The sequence below is a fragment of the Giraffa tippelskirchi genome, chromosome 12 (assembly GCF_054371585.1).
Source record: "Giraffa tippelskirchi isolate mGirTip1 chromosome 12, T2T-mGirTip1v1.2.pri, whole genome shotgun sequence".
In the NCBI taxonomy this organism is placed as follows: Eukaryota; Metazoa; Chordata; class Mammalia; order Artiodactyla; family Giraffidae; genus Giraffa; species Giraffa tippelskirchi.
The window spans coordinates 38,563,434-38,578,675 of record NC_137286.1 but is presented as its reverse complement, the minus strand read 5'-3'; the positions used below and the strand labels follow the sequence as shown (position 1 = coordinate 38,578,675).

Below are 15,242 nucleotides of genomic sequence, written 5' to 3'. Positions count from 1 at the left end.
ACTGGGGAAGCACTTTGCAAAGCTGTCTGTTTTTCTTGGGCCTCAAAATGCTGGAAGGCCCCTGAATTGAGCCTAGCTCTGGGTGGTGGCAGAGTCTGCCCCATTCATACTCATCTGCTCTAGGTCAACCATGTGTTCTTTCTGGTTCTATCAGGTCACTGGGCTTTTTTTTTTTAGGCTTTAAAGAAACTGTGGTAAAATACACATAACACAAAAATTACCATAATAACCATTCTAAGGGTAGAATTCAGTAGTATTAAGTACATTCACACTGCTGTGAAACAATACTTTTGTTTTTATTACTTTCTAATTTTATTTGGAATATGTTGATTTATTTCTCTTTTTCAAAATTATTTGAAGTTTTTTACAATCAACTGATATAAGGTCAGCTGGTATCAGCGGTACAGTCTCTGTCCCGGGGTACACAGTTCAGCAAGTGTCCACAGGTCTCTTCACTGATCTCTTCCTTGGGCATCATGCCCTCACGCACATCTGCACCTCATCTGTGTCATCAGAGAGCACGTCAGAAGTCCCTACTTAGCAGTATGTGCTATTCCTCCTCACAGCTACAGTTTCTGCTTTAGGAACATTGTTCCTGTGTTAATAAAAGCATAGATGTTAAAAATTGTCATTTTTTTAAACCTGAAATCATAGCCTTTAGCATTAGATACTATCTGTGTCTTAAGTAATCTTCTCCCCCCGCCAACCCCCCACCAGTATTTATTTCTTTATTTGGATGCACTGGATCTTAACTGTGACATGTGGGATCCAGTTCCCCAACCAGGGATTGAGCCCAGGCCCCCATATTAGGTGCAGAGTCTCAGCCACTGGACCACCAGATTACAAGTCACTCATATAATCTTTCTTGGCCTAAATTCTACTTCATCTGATATCAAGACTTTCCTTTTTGTTTATTTATTTTGGTTGGGCTGGGTATTTGTTGCTGTGCCCGGGTTTTCTCTAGTTGCAGGGAGTGGGGGCTACTCACTAGTTGCGCTGCCCTGGCTTCTCACTGTGGTGGCTTCTCTTGTTGCAGAGTATGGGCTCTAGGGTGTGTGGGCTTCAGCTGTTGCAGCTCCTGGGCTCTAGAGCACAGGCTCAGTAGTTTCAGCACATGGGCTTAGTTGTCCTGTAGAATGTGGGATCTTCCCAGATCAGGGATCGAACTTGTGACCCCTGCATTGCCATGTGGATTCCTATCCACTGGACTATCAGAGAAGTCCCTCATGTAATCTTTTTTGGCCTAAATTCTACTTTGTCTCATATCAAGACTTTCTTTTTATATGCATTTTCCTGCCGCATCTTTCCAAATCCTTTATTTCTCGTATGTCTCAGTCACTCTAAGTGTATCTCTGCACACAGCACAGAGTTAGCCTTACTTTACCAACTGGAGACTCTTTAACTTCTAATAATCATTTAGGTTTGCTTACATTTATCAATATGAATAATTTCTATAATATATGTATAATAATATATATCATGAGGTCCAATTGCTTTGCTCTGTTATTCCTTTCCAGCATTTCTTTTGGTACTTAAGAGTGTTTTATATTTTCTACTAGCTTCTCTATCTTAAACTTTTAAGTAATATTCTCAGTCATCTCTTTATTCAGCTATTACCTTCTGGCTTCATAATCCAGAATTGTCATTCAGAGCTAGTGATAAGCTATTTCCACCGTGACTACTCAGGACCCAGTAATGCATGGAATGAAAAGTAAGATTTTCCAGGGCACATTAAAGAATGAAGCTTTCCCTCATTCCAAAGGGAAAGGAGGGAGATTAGGAAAAATGAAGAGAGCAGTAGAGAAATTAAAAAAAAAAAGAAGCCATATAGAAATAAAGGAAAATTAATGCAAAAAGTCAGCATAAATTAAGCCTATTAACACGATATTCAGTAACTCTGCTTTATAAATGAACAGATTAACCCTGAGGCTACACATATATGGTATATTTGTGAAGGGCCATGCTTTTAAGTTTCTAAGAAAATCTTCAGTTAGCAGTTTAGAGTCTTCTAAAATTAAAGTAAAAAGAATTAACTGGTGTGAAAATACAAGGGTTAGCTGTGTGGGAAAAATGTCTAATTGAGGGTTGTAAGTGTGTTGCATCTTGAGAAGAATAAATATTTTGAAGAGTAACACTGAAGGTGGCATTTTAAAAGACATTAAATGCTTATTAAAAGCCATAGGAAAAGTAGTGGAAAGGAAACGGTAACAGAACAGTCAAAGAAAAGGATAATGGAATAATAAACAGGTTAACAGTAGAATAATGATAATTAACAGTAATAAAAAGATACTATTATAGTCTCAATGAAACATAAAGCAGTGGAAGGAAATATTGAAAATACTCAACTATATAAAAATTCTAAACTTTTACTCATAAGCTTCCAATCTTGTATGTTTTAAATGAAAAAACACAAATGGCCAAAATGTAAAGTGGCTATATCCTTTCAACCACCATATCTACTTCTAGAAATTTATCCATAGAAGATAATCACAGAAATATCCAAAGATTTATCTGAAACAGTGTTCAGAAGAGCAAAACTAGGAAATACTCAACTATCCACAAACAATGGCTAGGGCAAATAAACTACAGTACATCCTCAAAAAGGATTCCTGCTACAGCCATGAAAACGTAAGGGTGTTGGAAAAAGTCACGTAACAAGGAAACTTGTGTCACCTTACATTCATGACACTGCTCCCAAATGGGCCCTGCACACTGTCTCTAACCACACCCAAAGGCCCTTCTGCTGAGCAGCCAAAGCTCTCCTACCCACAACAGGAAGGAGTGAGTACTGACATACACTGCAGCATCGAAGACCCCTGAAAGCATCATGTGAATTGAGAAAAGTCAAGCACAAAGGACCACATGGTGTATGAAATGTACAGGGCTGGGGAGGCTTGAGTGGGGGATAGGGGAATGGGAGCGAAAGGGAGTAGGTCTGGGGGGTAATGAAAGTATTCTAAAATTGATTATGATGATGGGTGTACAACTCTGTAAATAGATTCAGTTCAGTTCGGTTCAGTTCAGTTCAGTCGCTCAATCATGTCCGACTCTTTGCGATCCCATGAGCCACAGCACGCCAGGCCTCCCTGTCCAACATCAACTCCCAAAGCCCACCCAAACTCACGTCCATTGAGTTGGTGATGCTATCAAATCATCTCATCCTCTGTCGTCCCCTTTTCCTCCTGACTTCAATCTTTCCCAGCATCAGAGTCTTTTCAAATGAATCAGCTCTTTGCATCAGGTGGCCAAAGTATTGGAGTTTCAGCTTCAACATCAGACCTTCCAATGAACACCCAGGACTGATCTCTTTTAGGATGGACTGGTTGGATCTCCTTGCAGTCCAAGGGACTCTCAAGAGTCTTCTCCAACACTACAGTTCAAAAGCATCAATTCTTTGGCGCTCAGCTTTCTTTATAGTCCAACTCTCACATCCATACATGACCACTGGAAAAACCATAGCCTTGACTAGACAGACCTTTGTCAGCAAAGTAATGTCTCTGCTTTTTAATATGCTGTCTAGGTTGGTCATAACTTTCCTTCCAAGGAGTAAGCGTCTTTTAATTTCATGGCTGCAATCGCCATCTGCAGTGATTTTGGAGCCCAAGAAAATGGTACACTTTAAATGATGACTTGTGTGGCATGTGTATTATAGCTCAATAAATGTATTAAAAAACAACAGCTCTCCCATATGCTGAGTATCTTTGTGATACCCCTTTACCACCGCAGTGCTCTTATCCTTTTTTTTTCCGAAATGGGTAAAGGGTATTAAGAGGTACCCATTTCCAGCCGGAAAATAAACAAATCACAGGAATGTAGTGTACACACAAGGAATAAGTCATTAATATTCTAACAAGTCTGTGTGGTGATGGATGACAACCGGACTTATCTTGGTGATCATTTCCTAACATATACATATACTGAGTCACTATGCAGTACACCGAAATGAATACAATATTGTATTTTAATCATAACTCAACAACAACAAAAAAACTGAGAAACTACTACCACACAAAGTAAAACATAGCAGGACTTCCCCAAGTGTAATGGCCAGCAGACCTTAGGAGGTACACAGATGAACCTATTTTTTTTTTTAACTTTTTATCTTGTATTGGGGTATAGCCAATTAACAATATTGTGCTAGTTTCAGGTGAACAGCAAAGGAATAAGCCATACATATACATATAACCATTCTTCCCCAAACTTCCCTTCCATCCAGGCTGGCACACAACATTAAGCAAAGTTCCATGTGATGTATACTAGGTCCTTGCTGGTTATCCATTTTAAGTACAGCAGTGTGCACATGTCCATCCCAAACTCCCTAACTATCCCATTGCCCAGCAACCGTAAGTTCGTTCTCTAAGCCTGTGAGTCTCTTTCTGTTTTGTCAGTAAGTTCTTTTAAGGGGTGTCATATATTTCTCCTTCTGTGTCTGACTTACTTCACTCAGTATGACAATCTTTAGGCCCATCCATGTTGCTGCAAATGGCACAAATTTTGTTCTTTTTAACGGTTGAGTAATATTCCATTGTATATATGTACCACATCTTCTTTATCCATTCCTCTGTGGATGGACATTTAGGTTACTACCATGTCTTGAGTGCTCTTATCCTTAAAGCTGGATATGCCTTACCTGTTTAGCATGTCTCTGTCATCATCTGTATGCACCCAGCCAGCTCTACATGCATCAGTCACTCCACCATTCCAGAAAGCCATCTGATGACACATGCCAACAGCTAACATAACAATTCTCATCCACTGGTTCAAAGATTCTCCTTCAGAAACCTATCATAAGGAAATGTAAACTTAGAGACTTATATTCAAAGCAGTAATTTTTTAATTTGGGGGAAAGATGCAAGCAATCTAAATGTTTAACAATTGAGGAATCAATCAGCTGCAACATGTCCATGTAAGAAATAGCAAAAAGTCATTAAAATGTCTCTCCCGCACTTCAGGCAGATGCTTTACCCCCCGAGCCACCAGGGAAGCCCCCAAAGAATACAGAATACTAAAACAGAGTGGAGCACAAATAGTACAGACAGTGTGGTTGCTGTTACATACATGACACATGCCTGCAACATGAACGTGGAGGATGTCCACTGTGTCTCAAGACCCCAGGCCCCCACCCCGCATCACCGTGCTAGTGCACTATAACCCCACTGCCTGGCCACAGGGACAGGGGCTGATCTGGAGTGGGGTGGGCAATCGGGTTAGCTTTCCTGGAATGAAGTTCTCCTGGAAATGTGCAGCTGAGACCATAAAATCTGATCTGGCTGCTCCCTGAACTGCCCAGGTTTGACCCAGGCCCAGTCTGCCCGACGCTGGGCCTGCGGTTATCTGAGGAATGCTGCCGGGTCCCTGCCTCAGTCCTGACATGCTGCACTTGCATTCCATGTTCCCGGTGCTCAGTGGAATGCAGGCTCGAGAGTGCCCAGCACACACTGGCTGGTAGGGACAGCAGAGCTCATCCCCTGGAGCAGTCCACCTGTGCCGGCAGCTTCCGGCAACACCCACGTGCTCCAACCGCAGAAACGAATCCAAGAGCCAATTCAGCTTCATCAGCAAGGGGAGTTGTGAACAGTGAAGCTTGCTTAACTTCTCAAGTACTGCGTGGGCTGAGAGGACTGTGCACTCTCACCTGGGGTCATGGTGGGACGTCCCAGGCTGCGCTGTCTCCCTTCAGTTTCCTCCTGTCCTGAGACGAGACAGCAGAAACAGTGAGAGCAGCACAGCATGAACTATGCAGGAGACCTCTCAGCCTGCCCCCCTCATCCCCCCGAGTTGAGCATCCTTCTCCAAGATCACCGGGATCTCTGAGAACAAAGCAGCCATCCGGCCCCTGAAACCAGGCTCCGTCCTCCCCTGTCCTGGTCACTAGAGCCCCATGGTTGGCGACTCACTAGAGGCTCTCGTCAAATAGTATGCTCGTTCCTCCTCTGTGCTACCTCCTTTTCTATATAAAAAAAAATTTACAAACAGAGATACCGACTTGCTGCTGTGGACATAATAATTACAACCTGTAAATGATGGCATTCACCAAGAGCTCAGGAAGTCATTCCTGTAAACACACACACCCCTTCCTGCCTGTGTGCACAGTACTTGGAAATACCTGTCACACTGAGTCAGCAGACTTGTGGAATTCATGAGCAGGTCAGCAGTTTCTGATGCATTCCCCTTATCTCTCTGATGGCAGATCTTCCCTTTTACAGCCTGATTAAAGTATGTATCACACATCATAAAATTCACCCACTGAAAGGGTAAAGTTCAGTGGTTTTTATTATTTGCAGGCAGATCCTGACCAGCATAGAGCAGAAGATAAAAGATACGTGTTCTCCGACACATGTTGGTCTTCTCCTCTCCTTCTCTGTTTTCCTGAGCATTCTGTCTAACTAGAGCTGTCTTCAGCCCCCTGGGGGCTGGCAAGCCTGGGAGGGAGCCTGACCCAGGGCTGTGGGCTAGACTCAGCATGTCATGACCACAAAATCCCCCAAAAGGAAACAAACTCTCAACTCAGAATGCTTGATCTTACTGAAAGCCAAAGGAAAAAGGATAAAAAGGAAGTGAAAGAAACATATTTTTGTGTACTTTTAAAGTACAGAGAGCAAATTGAGAGTTTATAAATAAAGACTGAGTTTTTTTAAAAGAGCTTTTTGCATAATCTTTGTCTTTATCCCCACAAATAATTAAAACCTCACAAATAACCAGAGAGACCCATCAAATGGTAAAGAATTATTTGGTGTAACGAACAAATTCATATGTGTGATGGACAAGAAAAGGCCCAAGAAAGTGAAAATCCCAGAAGAAGTAGGGTAAATACAAAGCACAGAAAGACAGGATAGAAATCCATCTAAATATATCATAAATCACAGTAAGAATACATACAGGCAATGTGTCTAAGTGGATAAAAACTTAGATTGTGAAAAAAGAAAAAGAACTCTACAAAATCCACAGAAACACATAAAAAGAGGTTAAGAATAAAAGGAGGAAAAAACATGTCTATGGGAGGAGTTGAGACTCTGGGAGAGGTAGCCTAGTAATTGAGACTAAACCTCTACCTGAACACAACTGGAAAAACACAAATGATATTTTTTGGAAGAAATCACAGAACCAGTAAGAGAGCAAAGACCTTCTAAGTCAGATCCTGGGAGAATGGAGGTCTGGGGGCATGAGTCAAGCACATGGGGGTCACTCTCCCTGAGGGTGCTCTCTGACTCTAGGATGTGGCCAAGCATCTCTGTGACTCCATCATGTGTCCAAGGGACGGAAACTGGAATCCAAGCCCACCAAGTGAGAGTGCCTGGGAAATGCTCGTTAGTTTGGGATAGGTTCTGGAAAGCGTGCTCCCTTCAAATAAAGAGACTATCAGGTCTTCACAGGCACCTCACAGGTTCACTTCTGAACCAAGTCCCTGCAACTGGACTAAGGTGGGACAAAGATTTCAAGTGCCTGCCAGAAACAAACACAACCCATTTTGGAAGAAGACTGGACTTAAATTTCTTGTTAATTCTTTTCATCTTTAGGGCACTTAGTCAATAAATATAAACAGACATACAAAAAGACAAGACTCTGTGGAAAAAGCTCACAAGCAGTAGAATACCCACAATCACTCTGAATATTAGAGAGCGAGACACAAAGTATAAAATAACTTGTGGTCGACAAGATACAAGAAAAGATTGTTGAGACAGAGAGCCAGAAACTGCAAAGAAGAATCAATAAACATGAAAAATAGCTCAAACTCTAGTTATTACAGAAATACACACTAAAACCACAATGTGCTACTATTATACCCCAGCTTGTTGATCAGTTGCTGTATTGTGTCTGACTCTTTGTGATCCCATGGACTGTAGCACACCAGGCTTCCCTGTCCTTCACCATCTCCCAGAGTTTGCTCAAACTCATGTCCATTGAGTCTGTGATGCCACCCAACCATCTCATCCTCTGTCATTCCCTTCTTCTCCTGCCTTCAATCCTTCCCAACATCAGGGTCTTTTTCAATGAGTCAGCTCTTCGCATCAGGTGGCCAAAGTAACAGGGCTTCAGCTTCAGCATCAGTCTTTCCAATGAATATTCAGGACTGATTTCCTTCAGGATTGACTGGTTTGATCTCCTTGCAGTCCAAGGGACTCTCAAGAGCCTTTTCCAACACCACAGCTTAAAAGCATCAGTTCTTTGGTGCTAGCCTTGTCTATGGTCCAACTCTCACATCTGTATGTGACCTTTGTCTGCAAAGTGATGTCTCTGCTTTTTATATGCTGTCTAGGTTTGTCTGGGTTAGTAAGATGCTTACTCCTTGGAAGGAAGGTTATGACCAACCTAGACAGCATATTTAAAAGCAGAGACATTACTTTGCCAACAAAGGTCCATCTAGTCAAGGCTATGGTTTTTCCAGTGGTCATGTATGGATGTGAGAGTTGGACGATGAAGAAAGCTGAGTCAAAGAATTGATGCTTTTTAACTGTGGTGTTGGAGAAGACTCTTGAGAGTCCCTTGGACTGCAAGGAGACACAACCAGTCCATCCTAAAGGAGATCAGTCCTGGGTGTTCATTGGAAGGACTGATGTTGAAGCTGAAACTCCAATACTTTGGCCACCTCATGCGAAGAGTTGACTCATTGGAAAAGACTCTGATGCTGGGAAGGATTGAGGGCAGGAGGAGAAGGGGACAACAGAGGATGAGATGGTTGGATGACATCACTAACTCGATGGACATGGGTTCGGGTAAACTCCAAGAGTTGGCGATGGACAGGGAGGCCTGGCGTGCTGCAATTCATGGGGTCGCAAAGAGTCGGACACGACTGAGCGACTGAACTAAACTGAGGTTTGTCATAGCTTTTCTTCCAAGGACCAAGGAGCAAGGGTCTTTTAATTTCATGGCTGCAGTCACTATCTGCAGTGATTTTGGAGACCAAGAAAATAAAATCTGTCACTGTTTCCACATTTTCCCCATCTATTTGCCATGAAATGATGGGACCTGATGCCATGATCTCTGTTTCTCTAAATGTTGAGTTTTAAGCCAGCTTTTTCACTCTCCTCTTTCACTTTCATCAAGAGGCTCTTTAGCTCCTCTTCACTTTCTGCCATTAAAGTGGTATCATCTACATATCTGAGGTTGTTGACGTGTCTCCTGGCAATCTTGATTTCAGCTTGTGCTTCATCCAGCCCGGCATTTGTCATGATGTACTCTGCATATAAGTTAAATAAGCAGGGCGACAATATACAGCCTTGATGTACTTCTTTCCCAATTTTGAATCAGTCCATTGTTCCATGTCTGGTTCTAACTGTTGCTTCTGTCCTGCATACAGGTTTCTCAGGAGATGGTAAGGTGGTCTGATATTCCCTTCTCTTTAAGAATTTTCCAGTTTAATGTGATCCACACAGTCAAAGGCTTTAGCATAGTCAATGAAGCATAAGTAAAATTACTTGGAATTCTCTTGCTTTTTCTATGATCCAATGGATGTCGGCAATTTGATCTCTGGTTCCTCTGCCTTTTCTAAATACAGCTTGTATGTGGTAAGTTCTTGGTTCATGTACTGCTAAAGCCTACCTTGAAGGATTTTGAGCATAATCTTGCTAGCATGTGAAATGAGTGCAATTGTACAGTAATTTGAACATTCTTTGGCATTGCCTTTCTTTGGGATTGGAATGAAAACTGACCTTTTCCAGTCCTGTGGCCACTGCTGAGTTTTCCAAATTTGCTGGCTTATTGAGTGTAGCACTGTTTAATAGCATCATCTCTTAGGATTTGAAATAGCTCAACTGGAATTCCATCACCTCCACTAGCTTTGTTTGTAGTAATGCTTCCTAGGAGCCACTTGACTTTACACTCCAAGACTTCACACTTACCACGCTACCATCCTGGTTATCCAGGTCATTAAGACCTTTATTGCACAGTTCTGTGTATTCTTGCCACGTCTTCTAAATCTCTTTTGCTACTGTTAGGTTATCGTTTCTTTCCTTTATTGTGCCCATCTTTGCATGAAATGTTTTCTTGGTATCTCTAATTTTCTTGAAGAGATCTCTAGTCTTTCCTGTTGGATTATTTTCCTCTATTTCTTTGCACTGTTCACTAATGACGGCTTTCTTATCTCTCTTTGCTATTCTTTGGATCTCTGCATTTAGTTGGGTATATCTTTCCCTTTCTCCTTTGCCTTTCACTTCTTTCCTTTTCTCCGCTGTTTTTAAGACCTCCTCAGACAACCAGTTTGTCTTTTTGCACTTCTTTTTCTTGGGGATGGTTTTGGTACCACCTCCTGTACAGTGTTATGAACCTCCGTCCAGAGTTCTTCAGACACTCTTGTCTACCAAATCTAGTCCCTTGAATCTATTCATCACCTCCACTGTATAATTATAAGGGATTTGATTTAGGTCATACATAAATGGCCTAACAGTTTTCCCTACTTCCTTCAATTTGAGTCTGAATTTTGCAGTAAGGAGCTGATGATATGAGCCACAGTCAGCTCCAGGTCTGTTTTTGCTGACTGTACAGGCTTCTCCATCTTCAGTTGCAAAGGATATAATCAATCTGATTTCAGTATTGACCATCTGGTGATGTCCACCTGTAGAGTCGTCTCTTGTGTTGTTGGAAGAGTGTTTGCTATGACCAGCGCATTCTCTTGGCAAAACTCTGTTAGCTTTTGCCCTGCTTCATTTTGTACTCCAAGGCCAAACTTGCCTAGTACTCCAGGTATCTCCTGACTTCTTACTTGTGCATTCCAATCCCCTATGATGAAAAGGACATCTTTTTTTGGTGTTAGTTCTAGAAGGTCTTATAGGTCCTTCACAGAACCGTTAAACTTCATCTTCATCAGCATTTGTGCTTAGGGCATAGACTTGGATTACTGTGATACTGAATGGTTTGCCTTGGAAATGAACCAAGATCACTCTGTCATTTTTGAGATCGCATCCAAGTACTGCATTTCAGACTCTTGTTGACTATGAGGGGTACTCTATTTCTTCTAAGGGATTCTTGCCCACAGTAGTAGATATAATGGTCATCTGAATTAAATTTGCCTATTTCCATCCATTTTAGTTCACTGATTCCTCAAATGTCGATGTTCACTCTTGCCATCTCCTGCTTGACCATGTCCAATTTACCTTGATTCACAAACCTAACATTTCAGGTTCCTATGCAACATTGTTTTTTACAGCATCAGACTTTACTTTCACTATCAGACACATCCACTACTGGGCATTGTTTCTGCCTCTTCATTCCTTCTAGAGCTATTTCACCTTTCTTCTCCAGTAGCATATTAGACACCTACCAACCTGAAGGCTCATCTTCCGGTTTCATATCTTTTTGCCTTTTCATTGTGTTCATCGGGTTCTCAAGGCAAGAATACTGAAGTGGTTTGCCATTCCCTTCTCCAGCAGATCACGCTTTGTCAGGCCCTGACCAGGGACATGCCCTTCAGCTGGCACACCCCAGCTACAATGGCTAAAATTAAAAAAACTGACAACACCAAGTGCTGCTAAAATAGTGTAAAGGGAACTCTCATGCAGTACTCATAGGATTATAAATCATTTAAATCACTTTAGAAAACTATGCAGTATCATCTAATAAAACTGAACATATGCACAAGGTTGTTGTTCAGTAGACCAGTCATGTCTGACTTTGCAAACCCATGGACTGCAGCATGTCAGGCCTTGCTGTACCTTGCCACCTCCAAAGTTTGTCCAAGTTCATGTCTACTGTATCAGTGATGCCATCCAGCCATCTCATCCTCTGATGCCCTATTCTCCCTTCTGCCCTCAATCTTTCCCAGCATCAGGGACTTTTCCAATGAGTCAGCTGTTCACATCAGGTGACCAAAATACTGGAGTTTCAGCATGAGCATCAGTCCTTCCAATGAATATTCAGGGTTGATTTCTCTTAAGATTGACTGGTTTTATCTCCTTGCTGTCCAAGGGACTCTCTGGAGTCTTCACCAGCACCACATTTCAGAGACCTCAATTCTTTGGTGCTCTGCCTTTTTTGCAGTCCAGCTCTCACAACTGTACATGAGCACCTGGGAAAACTATAGCCTTGACTATATGGACCTTTGTTGGCAGGTAACGTCTCTGTTTTTCAACACACTGTCTAGGTTTGTCATAGCTTTCCTGCCGAGAAAGCTTTCCTTTCCTTTGATTTCATGGCTGCAGTCATCGTCCACAGTGATTTCAGAGCCCAAAAAGAGGAACTGTCACTTCTTCCACCTTTTCCCCTTCTATTTGCCATGCAGTAATGGAGCCGGATACCATGATCTTAGTTTTTATAATATTTAGTTTTAAGCCTGCTCTTTACTCTCCTCCTTCACCCTCATCAAGAGGCTCTTTAGTTCCTCTTCGCTTTCTACTATTAGAGTGGTATAAACCACATATCTGAGGTTGTTAATGTTTCTCCCGCCTATCTTGATTCCAGCTTGTAACTCATCCAGCCTAGCATTTCTCATGATGTGCTCAGCATATAGGTTAAATACACAGGGTGACAGCAGACAGCCCTGTCGTACTCCTTTCTCGATCCTGAACCAATGAGTTGTTCTATACAGGGTTCTAACTGTTGCTTCTTGACCTGCATCCAGGTTTCTCAGGAGACAGGTAAGATGGCCTGGTATTCCCATCTCTTTAAAAGCTTTCCACAGTTTGCTATGATCCATACAGTCCAAGGCTTTAGCACAGTCAATGAAACAGAGGTAGAGGTTTTTCTGGAATTCTCTTGCTTTTTCTATGATCTAGCGAACTGTTGCCAATTAGAGGCACAAGCTGCTGCTGCTGCTGCTGCTAAGTCACATCAGTCAGTCGTGTCCGACTCTGTGTGACCCCATAGACCGCAGCCCACCAGGCTCCTCTGTCCCTGGGATTCTCCAGGCACAAGCTAATATGTAGCAATTCTACACCTAGGTTATATAACCAGCAGAAACAAATGTGCATGTACACCAAATGACTTATACAAGTAAACTTCCAACAGCAAAATTTGATCACTAGAAGGAAAAATCGAGAACTCCACTATCACAGTAGTAGGAGTTAACACATTTATTTCAGTAAATTAATTGATCAAATAGAGAAAATCTAAATAACTAGTAAGTCTAATCTAAAGTGATTGGGCTTCCCTGGTGGCTCAGATGGTAAAGAATCTGCCTGCAATGCAGGAGACCCAGGTTTAATCCCTGGGTGGGGATGATCCCCTGGAGGAGGAAATGGCAACTCACTCCAGTAATCTTGTCTGGAGAATTCCATGGACAGAGAAGACTGGCAGGCTACAAAGAGTCGGACATGACAGAGCAACTCACACAAAGTGACTGGAGAACTCATTGTTTTCAACCCATTGGCATCTTAAAGAAACTGACTTTATCAGACAATATGCACATTTCAACAATTATCAAAGAAACATCATCACACAGACCGCACTATCTTACGACAATGAAATCAGAAATCAAGGGCAGAAAGGTAACCAATTTGTGTCCTTGGAAATTTATGAACACAGGTAGAAACAATCATAGGTCAGAGAAGAAACCATAAAGGATATTAGAAAATACTTAAAACTAACGACAATGAAAGCTGTAAATATTGCAATAGGACTCAGCTATACCACTAGTTAGGGAGAAATCTGGTGTTACAAGTGTATAATAGAAAAAGAGAAAGACTGAAAAACACTAAGCTAAATGTGCAACTCAAAGATGAGGGGAAGAATGAGCAGAAGATTAAGAGTGTGTGAGGAGAAGGATGAAACTAAAAACAAACCATGACAAGAAGCAACACAATCAAAAGCTGGCTCCTTGATTAAGAAAAATACAGAAGGTACAAAGAAGAAATATTGGGAATGAAAAAGAGAGTCACAGTGCAGAGACAGCTGACACTAAGAAAAAGACAGAATATAGTGAACAACTTTATGCAAATGAAAGTGAAATTTTGATGGAGAATGACAAGTTTTTAAGAAAACTGTAATGAGACTCCCCCCTCGTGATCCAATGGTTAAGACTCCATGCCCCCAAAGCTCAGGACCCAGGTTCGATCCCTGGCCAGGGAACTAGATCTCACATGCCACAACTAAAGATCCCATGTGCCACAACAAAGACCTGGCACAGACAAATAAATACTTTCTTAAAAATAAAAGAAAAATATAACATTAAAATTAACTCAAGAAGAAATGTAAAACGTGAATAAACCTAGAAGCACTGAAGAAATTGAATCAGTAGTTCAATATCTACCCTTCAAAACATACTAATAGAAACAAACAAAAATCAGCCTTTGACGATACTTTTGGCAACTTATATCAAACATCGAGATACAGATAAATTTTTGCTTACACAAACTACCCCAGAGAATGAGAAGGGAAGGAATCAATGCCAGCTCATACCATGAAGACAGGAAAGCCCAGAAACCCAAGAGCGTAAGAACAGCAAGCACCAACATCTCGGTTTCTAAGTAGATGCAAAAATCTTCCTAAAAATGTTAGGAAACCCAATTTTGCCAAGTCTTAAATAACATCAACATTTTCAAGTACAATTTATTCAAGTGACACAAAAACAGTTTTACGCTATTAATAGAAAATATAACAGTAGAACTTTGTAACTCACCACAGTGACATGAAGATGTCAATTAAATTTAAAGGAGAAACACTGGATTAGCCTAATCGGTATAGGAAAGGCACTCTTCAAAAGTGAACACTAATTTATGATACAAATTATTAGTAAACTGAGACTAGGAGTTCTCTAACCTAATAAAGGTGACCTACGAAAATATGCAGCAAATACCACCCCTAAGGGCAAAGCATTAGAAGCTAAGAGGACTACTATCACGGTCCTCATCTGGCCATGCACTGGGGTGGCCACCACAGACGGAAGATGCGCAGGGTGGCGTGAGGGCCCAGACAAATCCATCACAACTCGCAGGGATCAGCAGAGTCTACAGAGAATCTCCAGGAAATCTAGACACTATGAGAATTAAAATGGCAGGCTGCTGGTTATAACACCAAAATACAAAAGTTAATTACACATCTACACATCAGCAGTTAGAAAGCAAAAATAAAATTTAAGCCATTTACAATGACAAAAAAAAACTAACAAATCTTACAAGTCATATAAGATGCAACTTTACTGAAAATAATTTTAGAATAGAGAGACATGCTCTGTTCAAGTATAAGGAGTCCAAACTATAAAGAGATTAATTCTCCCCCATTCTAACTCTACACGTTCAATGTCATCCCAATCAAACTCCCAAGGGTGTTTTGTGTGGAATCTGATGACTGATTATAAAACGTAGAAGGAAGAT

The 15,242-nt window shown here is 41.4% G+C and overlaps 1 protein-coding gene and 1 long non-coding RNA gene across 34 annotated transcripts in view; both read right to left on the bottom strand.

The window, feature by feature from the left end:
* Positions 1 to 15,242, bottom strand: part of TJP1 (tight junction protein 1) — a 338,414-nt gene that overhangs the window by 211,338 nt on the left and 111,834 nt on the right. For 6 of the 33 annotated variants that reach the window (XM_081546603.1, XM_081546596.1, XM_081546601.1 and 3 more), the window contains one exon: positions 4,631 to 4,782. The exons of the other annotated variants lie outside the window; for them this stretch is intronic. The gene's annotated coding sequence lies outside the window, so the exon portion shown is untranslated. The remainder of the gene's footprint in view (positions 1 to 4,630; positions 4,783 to 15,242) is intronic. 33 annotated transcript variants of the gene reach the window in all.
* Positions 4,817 to 8,968, bottom strand: LOC145528343 (uncharacterized). The gene is made up of 2 exons (XR_014070308.1): positions 8,842 to 8,968; positions 4,817 to 8,120 (listed from the first exon to the last, which is right to left on the bottom strand). It is a non-coding gene; the product is annotated as an uncharacterized LOC145528343 (long non-coding RNA).